Source organism: Ochotona curzoniae, unplaced genomic scaffold, assembly GCF_017591425.1.
Source record: "Ochotona curzoniae isolate NIBS_2020 unplaced genomic scaffold, NIBS_Ocur_1.0 contig_2754, whole genome shotgun sequence".
Taxonomy (NCBI): Eukaryota; Metazoa; Chordata; class Mammalia; order Lagomorpha; family Ochotonidae; genus Ochotona; species Ochotona curzoniae.
The window spans coordinates 28,157,406-28,176,030 of NW_024465582.1; the positions used below are offsets into that span (position 1 = coordinate 28,157,406).

The 18,625-nt window shown below is 42.3% G+C and overlaps 1 protein-coding gene and 1 pseudogene across 7 annotated transcripts in view; one reads left to right on the forward strand and one right to left on the reverse strand.

Moving 5' to 3' along the window:
• PDE4D (phosphodiesterase 4D) overlaps nucleotides 1-18,625 on the reverse strand; it is a 1,371,497-nt gene that overhangs the window by 147,136 nt on the left and 1,205,736 nt on the right. The window lies entirely within an intron of this gene.
• On the forward strand, nucleotides 15,693-15,956 carry LOC121154556 (annotated as a pseudogene).

An 18,625-nucleotide genomic window follows, 5' to 3' on the forward strand; every position in this document is an offset into this window, starting at 1 on the left:
TGAATTGGTCTCTACAAAATTCAGTTTGATCTTAAAAAGGGAGCATTATGGGGGGAAAGGTTTCAAAGTTAAACATATCAACATCAAGGACCTACTAGGTTTAGAGATGTCATCAATAATTTACATGTTTCTGACACTTTCCATATGACCCAGAATACTCTATGGGAATAACTGACTAGCAGCAAAAGATTTGAATTATTCCCAGTTGCAGGTGCAGTTCGGTGGTGCCTGAGATGACTCTTATCAACTCTAAGGAGGTTAAGGGATATGTCCATTGTTTACTGTTTCCATGGCAAAAGGGAAGCCAAACACTGGGGACACGTGTTGCTCCCCTTCTGACCTGGCACTTGAGTACTGTTTTCTATTTGAGAACAGCATGCGAAGCATGGCTGTGCAGCGCATGTGTTTCTCATAACGATACTGGTGTTCATTGCACATATATACCCACAGTAACCATTTACTGTAGCGAAACTGAAGCATTTTAGCTTGATTACATTTTCTAGACTTCCAGGAGACAAAACATTCAGTGCTATTTACAAGCCATCGACTGGCTTGCCTTCAACATTTTTGCCCCTTTGTGAGATGAGTGTGTTGCTTTTTTGGCCTACTAGCTACGTGTTGATGTTACTCTCTCTCTCTCTCTTTTGTTTTCAGCATCCTATTTATTCTCCTCTCTGGATCACTCACTTAACCTACATTTACTAGGACATGAGTGGGGCCCTGGGATTTCCTAGGGCCCACTCTCATATATTTTATGGACACATTACAGTGGACAGAAAAAAAAATCCAACTAATATGATGATGTTATAAGAATAAACAGCTAGGAAAGATATCCCAGAGGAGGAAAGCTTCAATTCAGGAGGAATTCAGGCATTGCTGTCTCAAAGGGCAAGTAGACACCTCGATGTTTTTCAAAGATGAGTGCTATAGAAGACTTCCTGGGTGACGGAACAGCACAGTCAGCCCTCAGTGTCCCCACGGGACTTGTTTACACCCATGTGGACAGCAAAGCACACAAGGAAGCTCAAGTGTCTGATATAAAAGGAGACTTTATTTGCATAAACCCACAATGTCTCCTGTATACTTCAAATCTTCTCTAATTGACTTACAATACCTATATGTCATGGAAACAGTTACTATGCTAAATTTTTAGGAAACAATGACAAAATAATCTTTATTTGTATTTAGTATAGAGACAATATTTTGGAACATGCTACAACACCAGCATCCCGTATAGGCACCGATTTGAGTCCCACTGCTGCTCCACTTCTGAACCAGCTTCCTGCTCATGCACCTGGGAGTACAGCAGAAGACAACCCAATCCTTGGGCCTGGTACCCACATGAAAGATGTGGATGGAAGAATTCTCTTTGCCTCTGCCTCCCACTCTGTAACTGTACCTTCCAAATAAATAAATAAACATAGCTTTTTAAAAAGAAGGCGAGAGAAAGAAAGAGAGCATTTTTTTTTTCCTAAATATTTTCCATGTAAGTTTCCCTCAATCAGCAGGTGCTGAGCTATCTGGAATGCAGATGCGGAGGCACACTGCATGCAGAACTGCTGGTGCTTTGGGGCAACTTGGCTTGAGGTTAGACTCAAAGAGCACACGAAAAGACCGGAATGAATGTGGAAGGAAGGGGCCTGAGGACGAGTGATTATGAGGGAAGGGTGAGATAAAGGCAGTTACACTTACTGGGCATGTTTTTGTGCAGGCCTTTTTCACTGGTATCTCACATGACTATTCCAAGAACTCCATGAAGATGTTTATCCATTACACACATGAGGAAGCAAAAACTGAGAAAGGCTATCTCTAAGGTGACCTACCATATGAGGCCAGGTGTATCTGGTCCTCCAGACCCTAATCATTTTACCACAGGACACTATCTCTAGGTGAAGATGAAGGAAGTTAAGCTTTTGCCCAGTGGCACTGCAGACTGTTGAAGAGACATTAACAAGATGAGACCTGCATTTGAGAACTATCTGAGATTGCAGTCAGAGGCCAGGTGGTGAACAGGGAGCTTTTCCTAGGAGGAACAAAACCTTTTCCTGCCATAATTTTTAATGTCAAATGGCCATACAATAAAGCCAAGGTTTTCCTAGGCCTTAATTTTCCCACGATTGCATTTATGCCTAGAAACAAGTTTGAAATGCGAAGTTACAAGAGTACAGATAAGAAATTTCAGGAACACGGGTCCACCTTATAAAGGGGAGGAACACAATGGTAAAATAATCTTTCATTTCCCAAACTGAGAACCACAAGTCTAATATCGGAGGAGGGTGTGGCCCCATATGAATAGGTAGTTCGGCTAAAAGACATCCATCAGCTAGAGGTGCTGGGGACCCATGTAGCAGGTAGAGCGACACTTCCATGGTAACTGGGGAACATGGTGCTTGTGTCCAATGATCAGACTTTGAAGCCTGAGATGCTGTCTGGCTAGGGGCTTTCTTTAGCTGTAAACATTTCAATGTGGCCATAAGTTTCACTCAAGTCATTTCTTGCAAACTGGATCCAATTTCAGAGCTCACTGGTGGTTAGGGTGGATTGGTATACATACTAAGGGATGGTAGAGTTGATTTCTTTCTTGGGCTGCAAATTAAATGGCCATTCTAGTGTTTCTTTTGCTTAGAAATATTAGATCCTTATACTCATACATTCATTTTACACAATGAATACCAACAGGGAGGGTTGAAGCTCTTAAACTAAGGAGTACCTTATTACAAGCTCCAGTAAAGAAGGACAGAAACTAATTGGGACAAAGAGGAAATTGTTCTAAAACATTTTTCTTAAAGATATATTTATTCATTTTTTATTTGAAAGTAAGATAATTAAGAAAGGAGCAGAAATAGAGAGGAAGATCTTCCGTCTGTTGATTCACTCCCCAAATGGTCACATCAGCTGGAGCTGCACTGATCTGAAAGCAGGAGTCCAGAGCCTCTTCCAGGTCTCCCAGCAGGTGCAGAGTCCCAAGGCTTTGGGCCGTCCTCGACTGCTTTCCCAGGCCACAAGCAGGGAGCTGGATAGGAAGCAGGGCTGCCGGGATTAGAACCAGTGCCCATTTGGGATCGCGGCCTGTGCAAGGTGAGGACTTTAGCTGCTAAGCTAACCGCACCGGGCCCTTGAACATTTTTGGTCCTTGATATTCTTCAGACGTGGTCACAAGACATCTGTTTCTGCTCGGTCCAAGTGTTTCTGTCAGAGGGACAAGAACCTGAGGGGGCTAGCAAACCTCTGCAATCATGACAATAGGGTCATACTAATGGAAAAGGTGCATTCCTGCATGTGATTTTTGTCATAAAAGGTTTTACATCTCAGGGTCAAGCACACAGCCCCCCTTGGAAAGCTGCAGATGTCTGGCTGAAGGCAAGACTCATCAGAGTGAGCCTCTGAGACCAAAATTGATTTCTAGGAATTCAGGTTCCCATTTGCAAAATCAGAAAGTCCCCTACCTATCAGCAGGGGACAGTGAGATAGAAACTATAAATACATATTTCACTTATGTGGCAGAATGAAAGTTACCGAGGATTCAGGCGGAAAGGAAACTTAACTGCTACACTCAACAACAGCAATTTGTTCAGCAATTTTCAACTCCTAACAAAAATGCAATCGCTTCAAATATTATTACCTGGAATTTTACGACTAGAAACTCACTTCTTTGCACTTAGATAATAAAATGTATCCCAGAGAGTAATTTATACCATGGTCTAAAGCTTCCTGTTCCTTTTCTGTAGATAACCTGCTTGTCTAAACAACTTGAGTTAGCACTTTTCAGCTGATCACAACTACCTCTTTCAAGTAGTTTAGGTCTTAGTGTTTTATTGGTATGACCCAGAGAGAGAAAATAATTCTTCCAAGGACACAGAGTCTGTTATTAACCAAGTGAAGGCTTCATGACCTTCAGGATCTTGTTCCTCAGTGTGTCAAAGGCGCTGATGAATCCCCTGAGAGGCCTTTCCAGAAAGCAGAGTTGAGGAACAGCAAGAGGGAAACTCCACGCCTTCCAGCCAAAATTTCCCCTAAAGCAGCTCTCTGCTGTGCTAACACACCCAGAGCCAGAACCCCTTTGGGAATCACATCTCTCTGAAGAAAAGATTTCTGGAGCTAAATGACATTTTTCAATGCTGATACATCGGGCGCGTGGAAGAGAAGATGGCCTGGGCATTGACGGACAGACCATTTGCTCCAGAAAGCTGGCGTGATGTCTTAATCATCTTCGGCATTTTCCCCCCCAATACCCACACTTGTGCACTTTCAAATGGGCTTTCAAGGCCTGAGGGATGGGAGGTTCTCTTTCCAGGGGCCTTCTTTCCTTCAAGGTTTCCCGTGATCGGGTCTCTTCAACACACAAGGTATGATTAGCCTGTGTTTCTCAAGTCAAGCCCTGACATTTCCCTGACCTGCCTGCCCACTTCCAAATTGAAGACCTAGTTACTCAATTTGGCTCTCCCGTATTATCTCTGTACAAGCCTTGAAACTCAGGTAAGAAAATGAGTCAACAAATGTTACATGGACAGTCACTGTAGGAAAATAAGTGGTAGGAAAAAAATGTCATTTCTTTCCCTCTTCGATATCATCTTAAAGGAACAACTGGGGCTGACATTGTGGTACAGCAGGCAGTGTGGCCCCTTGGAATATCAGCATCTCTTACAGGTGCCCATTTGTATCCTAACTGATGCTGCTCCCTGCTCCTGGGCCCCGGAAGGTGGTGTGGAAGTATGTGGCCCCTTGCCATCCCAACAAAGACCTGAGAGAAGCTCCAGGCTCCTGGCTTCTGCTTGACTCAGCCCCAGGTGTTGGGTTCATTTGGGGAGTGAACCAGTGGACTCACTGTAACTCTGCCTTTGAGATTAAAAAAAAAAACAACAACAAAGAAGTAAATCTTCAAAATAAAAGAATGATCTAGAAGGAATAGATTACTGTGGGGATAGGTGGGAATATAATAGAGCCCTGTGAGACGGGGTCCAAAATTTATATTTATGAAAAATAAGAATTATTAATAGAGGTTCTACAGATCATCTTTCTTTTTCTTTTTTTTCCCATTGCTCTCCACTGCCCCTCCCCTCTTTCTCCTAGGAATACTTTAAGTGTTCCGTAATCCTTAATGGTTATTCAGATGCAAACTTCAGTCCCTTTGACTGGCTTTTACAGTAAGAGTTCTACTTTGAAGAAGCTAAGATGTCACCATGAATAAATCAGCTTAAGGCTCAAGCACAAGGAGAGCATGGATAGAGAAATTGATTTGACATAGGGATTAAGAGGTTATTGAGAGTGCCTGACCCAATCCTGACTCCGGCTATGCCACTTACACTACGCATGTCCTTGAGGTAGTTCATTAAAGTAGACCGCATATCCTCATAGTGAAATGAGGATAATACTATCTCCAAGCATAATTGTCAAGATTAAATGATATTAGGTACATAAGAAAACTTGGATGGTACCTGTGACACAGCAAGTACTCTATAGATATTTTAATTAATGCAATGCTATAAAACATACTACAGTGCTCATATCATTGCAAAGTGATAGAGCAAAGGAGACTCCAATACTCTCCCGAACTCAACAAATGGGTATTTAAGCAATAATTTGATTCAACATGGTTTGCAATTATTTTATGTAAATGACAGTGTTTGATAAGCTGATCTTACAACCAATGAAGAGCTTTGAATTTGGGAAAGATGGTAGAAGCTAACGTGCTGATTGCACAGAGCTGGTGCTGGTTGACTTCTGCCCTGGAAGCTGACTCTCCAGGCAGAGTAAGACAAACACATTTCAGCTCCTTCACCACCACATGTTTTCATGTCAATCCTATTACAGACATGGGCCACGTGCTTTACAGAATGTAGACCCAGATATAGAAATCAACAGGAATTTCTCTGATGCTTTTAAAAGAAGCCTCTTCCTTGATTGTATTCGTCTAATTGCGTAGAAAGTCAGGAGTGTTATGCTTTGGGTCAGAAAAAGAGCGCCCTGGCCACAGCTCAGCCCGGAACTCTGCGGACTGGGGCCAGTTACTGGCTGGTTCTGGCTTCACCTCCTTTGTCCCCCAAACAGACCATTGCCCTGAAGGTCAAGAAGAATCTTTCAGGTCCGCACAGCCTGTTATTTCACAGCAAGTGACTTTTCCAGACGAGCAACAAGACTGTAAATGGTATGTTGAGAAAATACCAAAATGAGAGAGGGTGAATAAAGAGTATATGTGTGTCTCCAGGAAACAAAGAAGAAAGACCAACAAATGCTATCCATTCACTAACTTGTTTGAGAAAAAGACGAAAAATGTTTGAATATAAATCTCTATGATATTCCAGCCACTGAAATTACCTTCATAATGAATAAGTTGCACATTTTAATAGGGTTTTGTGTTTTTTAAACAAGCATCTTTTGAGAACTTACAAGTTGTATTGAGTTTTTATATTTAAATGCCATGAATTTCACAAAGTTTGTACTCCTTTTTTTCCTATAGCAGCTTGTGCTCAGGTAAGAAAAAAGTAGATTTCATACAGATTATTAAAAAGGTTACATATAAATTTCTTTCTCTCTGCCTCTCTCTCCGTCTCTCTCTTACACACTGATAAATTACATGAGGAGAAAAATCAGCCTAGATGTGGAAAGAAGCTGGGGCTGTCTTATTCGGTTTGGATATTTAACATAGGTCAGTGGTGGAGTTTCCTTTTAGAGACCCTCCTTTCCACAAAAATTTAAAAATCCTGGTCCTAGCACGATGGTGTGTAGTGGTTAAGGTTCTTGCCTTGAACACACTGGAATCCCATATGGTCACCGGTTCTAATCCCAGCAGCCCTGCTTCCCATCCAGCTCCCTGCTTGTGGGCTGGGAAAGGAGTCCAGGACGGCCCAAGGCAATGGGACCCTGCACCCACGTGGGAGACCCAGAAGAGCTCCTGGCTCCTGGCTTCGGATCGGTGTAGCACTGACCATTGTGGCCACTTGGGGAGCGAACCATCAGACAGAAGATCTTTCTCTCTGTCTCTCCTCCTCTCTGTATATCCTCCTTTCCAATAAAAATAAATAAATCTTTTAAAAATATTTAAAAAAAAAACCCTACTGAGAAACTAAACTATGTTTTGCTGTTGCTGAAACATAATTGCACAGATGTCCCGGCTCTTGTGAGGATCTATTGCTCCAGTTATGTGCTGTTGTTATTACAGATCTCCTGGAGAGACCAGGGAGGCAGAAGCTGAAGGATGGATACAGCGGGATGACCATTTTCAAGTGCAAAGAGATAGTCCCTGAATGTTCTTTGTGCCCTGTGCTCTCTTCATGGTCTAATCTTTGAGATGTCATTAATGTTCTGTGAGACAGATGATGGAGCCAACAGTCATAGAGGGCCAATTGTTTTCTAGAATTTACTAAGTAAATCATCTAAGAAATTGGAATTAAGCCCAGATCTGGCAGGCTCCAAAGCCTATCAATCCTCCTCCTACTCTCTCATAAGTTTTGACCTTTGCAATTTTGATTCCAGGGAAGGGATGGATGCTTTGCAACTCTGATGCACAGAGATGACGATATTCCTCCAAGAGTTCTTGATCATTTGAGTGGACTACACTTTTAAAAAGATTTATTTCATTTGTATTATAAAGACAGATATACAGAGAGGAGAGACAGAAAGAAAGATCTTGCATCTGTTGATTCATTCCCCAAGTGGCCAAACTGGCCATAAATGAGCTGATCCAAAGCCAGGAGCCAGGAGCTTTTTTCAAGTCTCCCACACCGGTACAGAGTCCCAAGGCTGTGGGCTATCCTCTTTTACTTTCCCAGGCCACAAGCTGGAGCTGGATGGGAAGTAGGGTGGGCGGGACATGATATGATGCCCACATGGGATCCCAGCGTGCACAAGGTAAGGACATTAGCCAATAGGCTTCTGTGCTGGGCCTGAGTGAATCATTTTTAAAAGATTCATTCAATGTATTTGAAAGGGTAGGAAGGCAGAAGGGTGAAAGAAAGACAGAGAGAGTGAGAGAGGTTGTGGACACCACCACCAGGGCTGGGACAAGCCAAAATCAGGAGCCAGGAACTCCATCTGGGTTTCCATATGGGTAGGGGAAGCTCAGGTAGCTACACCATCTCCCACTGCTTTTCCAGGCACAGCAGCAGGGAGCTGGATGGGAGGTGAGCAATAGGCCTTGAGCTGGCACTCATATGAGATGCTGGTGGTGCAGGCGTTGGCATAATTTTCTGCTCCACGATGCTGGCCCCCATCCTGCATGAGCATTTCTTTTTTAATAAATCAGATTTCAAAGAACGAATTGGACATGCAATTTTACTTTCACTTGCAAATCTAAAGGTCTTTCCTAGAGATATATAAAATCTACTGAATGAAGCAATACCCCCTTATAGATGCCAGAAGCAGCCCTGAAAAGTGTGCTTGATTGACTTAAGAGATGTACTACATCTAATATTAGCAAGCCCTAATGGAAAACTGCTGATCCCATTTACATAATTTCATGCCTAGAAAATTATACAGCATTTCTAATGCACATAAATATATTTACAAAACACTGAAGAAAACTTTAAAAACATGTGGTTGGTTTGTATGCTTAAAAACCTTAATTCTGAGACCAGTGTTGTGGGGCAGTGAGTTAAATAATCACCAGAAAGTCTGGCATCCCACATGGATACCCATTTGAGTCCCAGCTGCTCCACTTTTCATCTGGTTTCCTGCAAATGTGCCCGAGAAACAGTGGAGGACAGTGCGAGTGCTTGGACCCCTGCCATGTGGGAAATCTGGATGAAGCTATCACCTGGCTTAGCCCTGACCACTGTAATCATCTGAGGGGTCAAGCAGTACATTAGAGGATGTCTCTTTTCTCTCTCTGCTTCTTCCTATGTAGCCCACTTAAATAAAAGTAAATAGATTTTAAAAGAAAAAAAAAAACGTAGATACTATAATTCTGCTCTGATTAAACCCTGAAAAAATAAACACATAATCATTGCAAACTTATCCACTGTTCCCCTTTCCAACTTTCCCTACAGATGCTTTACAAAATATTAATTTTGCAAGACACTTGCCTAATTCTGTATTTTAAGAGATTTATTTTATTTTTATTGGAAAGTCAAAAATACAAAAGGAGAAGAAACAGAGAGGAAGAACTTCCATCTGCTGATTCACTCCCTAAGTGGCCCCAATGGCCAGAGGTAAAGAGCCAGGAACTTCTTCCGGGTCTTGCGCATGGGTACAGGGTCCCAAGACCTTAGGCTGTCCTCTGCTGCTTTCCCAGGCCACAAGCAGAGCGCTGCATGGAAAGTGGAGCAGCCAGGATATGAACTGGCACCCATTTGAGGCATGCAAGATGAGGACTTCAGCCACTAGGTTACCATGCCGGGCCCCCTATTATGTTGTAATAGAGTGCTACACTGTAATCATTTTGCTTATACCAATATATGTGTATATATAAAATGTGCTTCACTACTACATAAGAAGCTATTACAAATTGATCCTTGCAAGAACACACTTTGAATTCTGAAGTATGAAAGCCTCTGATCTCTTAAAACATTTTAAATTAAAAAAAAAAAAGGAACCAGGCATAATTGGTAATTACTGTAGGCGAGGCAGGACAGAGATCTGAGGATTCCAAAGACAGCTGTTTCTTTGTAAATGAGCTAGTTGTTTCACCAAGAAATGGAAGTGGTCCAATTCAGCCCCTTCCAAATCAACTCACTCAGTCCAGTGAATACTGTTGCAAGGATTTTGATACTTTTATTTCCAAATTGGATTTGGAGTTTCTCATTCAAGCTGTTAGGAGCAGAGTAGTGGGACTTAGATTGACAATGTAATTGGTCAAAGTTCCCTGCAGGAAAAAAATGGCACCAAAGAATGACCCACTGATGCATTTCCTGAGCAAAAACCCTACCTTAACATAATAAATGGCAGTGTGAAAAGGAGGATATTTGAGTTAAAATCATATTTCCCCTGCACATCTCTTTTATATCTTTGGCCCATACAATTTCAACAATGAAGGAAGGATACAAGAGAGTTCCTTTTAAACTTAAAATGTGAATTTCTTTATACTTTTGTTTTAAATATTCCTTATAATACCACAAAAAATACAGTTGAGAGGTTACAAAGACTACATTTTAAAAAACAGAAAAATATTTTGAGTTTTCAGTTGACATTGAGAATACTTCTAAAATTTCAAATATTCTCTAAAGTCTCAGGTTCTTTCGATGACAGACTCAGTCTTACAGAAATTGCTAAGATACATTACTTGTCAAAGTTGCCTTAATTTTTGGTTAAGTTGGGTGATAGAGTGACTGAACAGGCCAACTTAAAATTAGTGTGTATATGATCTACAAACCCACGTTGGGTATTATCCCTGAAAATGGCAAGTGTATTTCTATTCTTTTTTTTAATTTTATTCATTTACTTTTTTAAAAAGGCAGATTAACAGAGTGAAGGAGATATAAACAGAAAGTTCTGTCTGCTGGTTCACTGCCCAAGTGAGCACGGTGGCTTGGAGCTGAGTTGATCTGAAGCCAGGAGTCTGGAGCTTCTTCAAGGTCTCCCATGTGGGTGGAGGGTCCCAAGGCTTCGGGCTGTCCTTTACTGCTTTCTCAGGCTACCAGCAGAGAGCTGGATGGGAAATGGGGCATCTGGGACATGAACCAGCACATAAAATCACATAAAACCCTATAGTTTGGGTAGCTTTTTCTTGACTCTCCCATTGTATGGTGGCCACAGTCCCTCAAGTTAACAAAAGAGTTCTACGTTTCTCCCACACCATTGGAAGCCACCACCAGCCAATGATTTTTTGTTATGAGATTTTCAACAACTTCTTAACATGCTACTGGGTTTACATCTGAATGATTTCCCGTTAGAAAGGGAATGAATTGGAGTTGAAGCCAATAATCCTGACATGGTGATTCAATCAAAGCAATGATAGAGATAACTTATCTTTAACTGGAAACACACGTATTTTTTCCAAAAATCCTGACTCAGATATTGGGATTTTGGTGACAGGGACTTTGCTTTACTTGAGAAATGAGAAATACTGTAACTAGGAACACATTTATAACGACTTCATGGTTCAATTTGAAAGGACTCCTTTCTTTCCAATGAGACTGTAAAGATTGTCTAAGTCCTCAATGGTTAGTTCTCTTCTCTAAACTTCAGGGTTTTTATCTGCATTATGGAAACAATCACAACAGACCTATATTTCTACACAATGTGTTAAAAGTGAGATTATGCCACAAATAAAAAGTTTAGCCTTGACAGACCTTGGCATGGTTAGCATCCAACACAAGTTATTTGCTGTTAATTGGTTATTATATGCATTTTATAAATGACTCATTTCTCCCTGGGATAAATATATGACAAATGAAAATTCTTTAAAAGAAATTGAATATGTGACAGACTATTCTATAGGGCTATCATAAAGGCCTACTGGAAATAAAAACTACTTACCAAAATGGAACACATTTTTTAATTTGTGTGTGTGTGCTAATACTCACATATATGTGTATATGTAGAGGTTTTTAAATTTGTTTGTTTTGGTTTTTTCTTGGAAAGGCAGATTCACAGAGACAAGAAGATACAGAGAGAAAGATCTTCCATCTTCTAGTTCATTCCCCAAGTGGCCACACAGAGCTGAGCTGATCCAAAGCCAGGAGCGAAGGGCTTCTTTCAAGTCTCCAATGGGGGTTCAGAGTCCCGAGGCTTTGGGCCATCCTCTGCTGCTTTCCCAGGCCACAAGCAGGGAGCCAGAGAGAAAGTGGAGCAGCCAGAATATCAACTGCTGCCCATATGGGATTCTGGCACATGCAGCGCAAGGACTTTAGCCACTGGGCTACTGTACCTGGCCCATATAGTTTTTTAAGAGTTAGTCTTACATAGTAGCATAAATATGCTCTAAAACCATATTGATTCAAACAAACCAACGAGGTTGAACCATTGCTCTAAGTAGAAGCTGACCAGTATCAGGCTGTAGAATCCTGTAGCATGTGTGCTTAGCTTGACATCCAGATATGAACAGGAGATCCCAGGCTTATCTGGTAATAGTGGTAATAATTACTTAAACTTGGCAATGACTTACTGGTAGGGTTTGGTGCATTAAGCAAAGGCATACATTATTCCCCTCCACCCTGGGCAGTACCATTTTTCTCTTAAATGAACACATATCCTTAGACTTAACTAGGCAGCAAAGCGAACAAGGGAGATAGATGTAGGTGGCAAAGTCAGTGAATCAAGGTGAATTCCCTGCATTTGAGTCCAAAACCAATTTCAAACTCAGTTTGATCAAAAGTCTGATATTTCTTCATCATTTAGGTTTATATGCTGTGTTCTTCTTTCTACAGTAGTTAAGTTCTTTCACTGAAAAAACCAGGTTCTTTCAGGTGCTATCTGATTTGGAATTTAATTTGTCCCAACATTCCTCCAAGAGCTATTATAGCACACCACATCACTGTAGCCATTTAACTCCCAAACCACAGAGAAGCTGGCTGCAGCATCAAACAACACTATTAAAAATACCACAAGGGAGCCTTGGAGTGGGAATTCCAGGCACAAGTTACAGCCTAGGGACAAACAGGGGTTGTAAAGAGCTTGAGTGATACTGGGATGGAGATTTAGAATTTTTAGAGTACAAAAAAAAAAATCAGTCCTAAAGAATTTTTTGTTTTCACATTGGTCCTGGGGGCTGGTTCTCTGTGGTTGTAATTAAAAGACAAGAGTAAACATTGTCCTTCTCTCTTACCAGCTTTGAAATTTTCTTGCCAACAGATTTGGGACCAAGCTGGACTACAACTCACATTGGTTTGGCAAAGTTGTTCCAGAGGATGTCCCCTGTCATTGAGCCTTGCAAGGGAACCACAGACTCAAGAGTACATTTTTTTTTTCTTAACCCAGATATCTTTATTGTGCCCTTTAGGCAATTATTTGGAATTATTTGCACTGAGATGATTTTGGCTCTAGGGGTATCAAATGCAAGTACAGGAATTAGCTACACAAGAGGCCCCAGGCCCTGCATATGAGAGTGTTAGAAATCCAGCCAACTTGATGGATTAGTCCTTGATTCCTGCCACATGGGAGGTCTAAGTTCAGAGCTTGAGGGCTGGAAGGAAGATGTCTGTGTGCTGTTGGTGGCAGCCTTGGAAGGAGGGTGGGGAGGGGGAAGATCCCTTTTTTTGGGTGAGAACAGAAGGAAGAAAAGCCAGCACTTGCCTTTTAAGCTTTGCAACAGAACCCGCTAAGAACTGAGTGAAGCAGTAGAAGAAACAGTTTGTGGTACCCAATTGTTCTTCTTCACCGGCCAAAATGCCTTTAACATCTTCTCATTAGCTCCATGCCACCACACAGAAGCATTTATTTTCCAGTGAGACTCCAGGAATATGGCAAGACTGGATTTTCTCTGGCCTTCAACTTGCTTGGAATTTTCCCTTCATATTAATATTAATATTATTTGATGAATACCAATCTTTTTGTTTTTTGGCGCCTAGATTATAGGGACTGAAGACAAGGACAATGTTTCATTACGGTCACTGTTTAATCCTAATAGCTCTAAAGAAATCATCTGGTCAAGAATGCCTTCTCCATTGTTCAATGGGCCAGGTCTGTGATCCGACCCACTGAAGGGAATTTGGGGTTCACTAGAATCCTATAGCCTACAATGGCTGAGTACATTGGGAAGTATTTATGCATTAGTAGATTCTAATTGCTATTGTATCAGAAATTGCAAAGGCGGTAATTGGTAGCAGGGAAAGAATAACAAAGTATAATGATAACATATAGATCCCCTAAATGAAACAGTGACTACAGCAAGTAATGTACACACTAGGATAATGAGAAACAGTGAAGAGAAGTAGGACTGTCTCCAAGAGGGAATTGTGTTAATACACAAAGAAAGGACAGAATTCCAAGAAAACCCTATCTCCTATCAAAGATGACATTTCAGGTTTTCAGAATTCTGGTAACTTCTTAGAATGTATACATCTCAGCCTACCTGAATCCATGCAAGATTCAGTTATTTTGGACCTGACACAATAGCTTGATTGGCTAATCCTCCACCTACCAGTGCCAGGATCCCATATAGTTGCTGGTTACTCCACATCTCATCTAGCTCCCTGCTGGTAATCTGAGAAAGCAGTAAAGGACAGCCCAAAGCCTTGGGACCCTGTGTCAACGTGGGAGATCTGGTAGAGTCTCCTGGCTCCTGGCTGTGGATTGTCTCAGTTCTGGGCATTGTGGCCATCTGGGGGGGTGGATAAAAAGATGGAAGATCTTGAGTTCCTTCTCTCTGTGGATCTGCCTTTCCAATAAAAAATAACAAATCTTGAAAAAAGAATCAGTTATGTTGACGGTTATTTCCAATAACCAATCTGACCAAATGAGGGTGTTACCATAGTTTGAGCTGATGAGAGCATACAAAAGACACGTGTTCTTTGCCAATAGATTGTGAATCTGGAATCCCTAGAACTCGGAATTTCTAGGAAAAAGTCATCCAGTAGCTTTAATTCTAAGAAATGAAAGGTCTCTGTATTGTCATAGCTATCCACCTGTGTAAATATGATTTTGTTTAAAGCATTAAATCACAGGATACCCCCAATCTTCCCTAAAAATGAAATATGACTAGTCAATGTGCTTATCCGACGTTCTCTACTTACTTCCTGGCCGTGACCTTAGAGAGGGGCATTTTCTTTCTCTAGTCACCAGAGACCATGTGAAGTTCAGCACTGATGTAATTTGGGAGACCTCTGGTAGGAATGAAATTCCTCTTTTGATCACTGATGATTCCTGTGTCTGAGAACAGACGTTGTAGGCTGTCATCACTAAACATAGCTTTCCCCTGTCTTATACTTAAGGACGAGCACTGCTTTTTAACTTAGAGAAGGGATGCTGGGGAAGTAGAATATAGAATGATAGATTCTGGACCTGGGAGGTGCTGTTTGTGAAGAACAAAGAGCCTTCAGGAGGGAGAAGGAGACAGGATTAGAGAGTTAGGGATGAGTAGCTTGAAGTAAAGGAAAGGACATATATTTAGATAAGGAATGGGAGATTCAGAGAAACATGGGAATAAAGGAAACTGTGAGAAAACTGGGAAAGAAGAGGCAGAGGATATGAGGAAAGGAAATGAGGTTTACAGCCCAGTGGGAAACACGAGAGAAGCAAAGAATGTGGAAGCATCTAAAGCAACTGGAATGACATTTGAGGAAGACAGAAATGCACTGTCTTCTGGGTGTGGGATCTGAAATAAAATTGTCAGGATTTGAGTCCTGTCTCTAGGAGATTTCAGAATGACTATGAGAAATGTCTTCAAGTTGTCGGAGCCTTGTACCTTCTCCTCTAAAATGGGGACCCAAATTCTACCTGTCTCATAGAGTTCTTGTGAGAATGAAAGATGATCGCATGTGCCCGAGTGTCAATACAGCTCCTGGCACAAAGTTCAAATTGGTGTGACTGAGGTGAGGAAAGAGAGAAACAGAAGGGTCAAGAATTGCACAAAGTGGAAAAGGCAGGGAGAGAGCTATCCAGACAGTGCAGGGATAAAGAGCCAAAGACATGAGTTCCTGCTTATGGTTTTAACGTTACCTTTCCCACATTACGATCCAAGCTGCTATTATGACTACATTATTGCTACATGCTTAAGTATACTTGGGGGGTGGTGAGGATGCCACAGGAGGCTGGGGTGCCGGGGCTGGCGCGGGCAGTGGGCAGGCAGCTCCTGCCAAGGAAAGACTTGATTGAAGGTCATGGCGAAACACCTGAAGTTCATTACCAGGACTGTAATGGTGCAGGGAGGAAAGGTGGAGGGTGCCTACAGGACCCTGAACAGAATCCTCACTGCGGATGGACCTATGAAGGACAGTAAGCAACGGAGGTACAATGAGACACCATGCCACAGGTGACAATGGGAAAGCTATGAAACTTGCAGGCAGATCTACAACATGGAAATGACTGGAAAGATCAACTTCTTCATGCGAAAGAATTGAGTGAATCCATGGATAGGTTGCTGAGGCCTGGGATGGAAGACCCAGGATGAAAACTTTCACACATTTCCACTTCTAACTGTTATCTAACCCCATTTTCTACTATTTTTTAATCTTTAATAAACTCAATCACATGCATGCAAGAAGTCTTGCAAATACAGAAGCAATCTCATTAGTCTGCAGTGGTCCCTCTTTTTTATTAAATGAAAGAGCGACTGAGCCCAAGGTCCAGGGGTTAAGGAATAGAATGGTGGCTGCCAGGGCTAGAGAGGGGGCATGAAGAGTTACTGTTTGTCTAATGTACTTAAGTGTTTGTGTTTGCAAAGACCAAAAAATTGGAAGATGGATAGCAGAAGATGATTCTACTAAAAATGAGTTTAATGTCTGACCTATATAAGTAAATGGTTAACATGATAAATTTTATTATGACTATTGTACTGTAAAACATGTGTTTAGGGCCCAGCAGGGTAGCACAGTGGCTAAAATCATTGCCTTGCACATATAAGAATCCCATATGGGCCCCGCTTCCCATCCAGCTCCCTGCTTGTGGCCTGGGAAAGCAGTCGAGCACGGCCCAAAGACTTGTATCTGCAGGGGACACTTGGAAGAAGCTCCAAGCTCCTGGCTCCTGGCTTCAGATTGGCTGAGCTCCATCCCTTGCGGCCTTGTGGAGTGAATCATCAGACGGAAGATTTTCTGTCTTTCTTCCTCTCTGTATATCTGACTTTGTAATAAAAATAAATAAATCTTTAAAAAAATGTAAAAAGTCAGGCCCGGCGCGGTGGCGCAAGTGGTTAAAGGTCCTCGCCTTGCACGCCCGGGATCCCATATGGGCGCCGGTTCTAATCCCGGCTGCTCCGCTTCCCTTCCAGCTCCCTGCCCGTGGCCCGGGAAGGCAGTCGAGGACGGCCTAAAGCTTTGGGACCCTGCACCCACGTGGGAGACCCGGAAGAGGCTCCTGGCTTTGGATTGGCATAGTATCGGCCATTGCGCTCACTTGGGGAGTGAATCATCGGATGGAAGATCTTCCTCTCTGTCTCTCCTCTCTGTATATCCGCCTTTCCAATAAAAAATAATAAAAATAAATCTTTAAAAAAAATGTAAAAAGTACACTTGGCAAAAATAACCTACATGCATTAAATATATATACACATACATTTGAAGATTTATTTTTATTGGAAAGGCAGATTCGATTTATGGAGAGGAGAGACAGAAAGATTTTCTGCTGGTTAACTCCCCTAATGGCCTCAATGGTTAGAGCTGAGCCCATTTGAGGGCAGGGGCCAGGAGCTTCCTCCAGGTCTCCCACGAGGGTGCAGGGACCCAAGACTTTGGGCCGTCCTCGACTGCTTTCTCAAGCCACAAGCAGAGAGCTGGATGGGAAGTGGAGCTGCCAGGACGTGAACCGATGACCATATGGGATCCTGGTGCATGCAAGGTGAGGATTTAAGGATTGAACCACTGTATTGGAGTCCAAAACTATATTTTCGTAGTGAAATAGCTAATAGAATTTGCAAACTAGATGTACACATCTGCTTGAGATGAGGTTATTCCCTAAAACTGAGTGATGTTAAGGTTCTCTCCAAAGCTTAACCAGTCACCCCCAGCCCAATTGTTTATTTTCCCTTCCTCTTTACTCAATTTACTAACCATTTGATGGAATTAACTAAATTGACTGGTTATTTTGCAATGTGTTAACCCAGCTACAGACAGTGGCATGAATAGAGCCGCTAGTGTTCTGGGTGGTATTTCTTTCCAAGTTTCTCTCCACAACACAAACCACTTCCTTTTACTTGAAGTCATTTTGCTTTTCTCATTAGTTTCACAGTCCAGGGGTTGATGTTGAGTGCTGAGGTAGCTCTCAGCCCAAGACCATAAGACAACACAACAGAATTGGCTCAAAGCACAAAAGACGGGATTAGTGAGATTTTATTCCCTTGTACAGAAGAGGAGAAACAAAAGTGAGTAAGAGAGTGGCATGAGCTGGCGAGGGAGGACAGGGGCTCCACCCTTGGGATTTACGGGAGAAGATGATAAAGAAGACAGCTCTAGCAGGATGTGAGGACAGTAAGGGCTGTATCAACTCCCTGGCTGCCTAAAGGGCATCCCACAGTTTGGAACTCAACATAGCCAGTGGGGCTGGATGCTGAGCCCCTTCAGCAACATCTCATCCACTCATTAGGGGGCCAACTACTATTTCAACATAAAGTCACTCTTCTGACCTTGGAGCAGCCCGGCAGGGTCATGAAGGGCAGTACAGCTAAGACATGAGGGCTCTGTTCTTACTTAAATTAGGTGGTGGGGAGCAGCATAAAACCATAGCCTATTTCTTTCAGGATTGTCCCTTCCATCAAAGTGAGAGAGAGACATATTTCCTTCTTATGTAGGAGGGGAAATTTTTTCACATTGACTTCTAGTGCCCTGTGCTTTGCTCTGACATCCGAAGCATTCCCAGAAGTTCTGAGAGGAGCTATGTGAGACTCAGCTGACCTTCCCTTGAGGTCAATTGAACACCTGCCAGCCAGGCCCACTGGGGTCCTCGCATGTCTTACTCATCCAAGGGAGACTCCGCAGAAGAACTGACCTGTATTGGGACAAGCTTCTTGAGAATGAGCAGCATTCAGAACAATATTAGTATTTTGCTAAGAGGTAGGCTGGGGGCTTCAGGAACCTCCTTACCAGAAGAGCCTGAATCA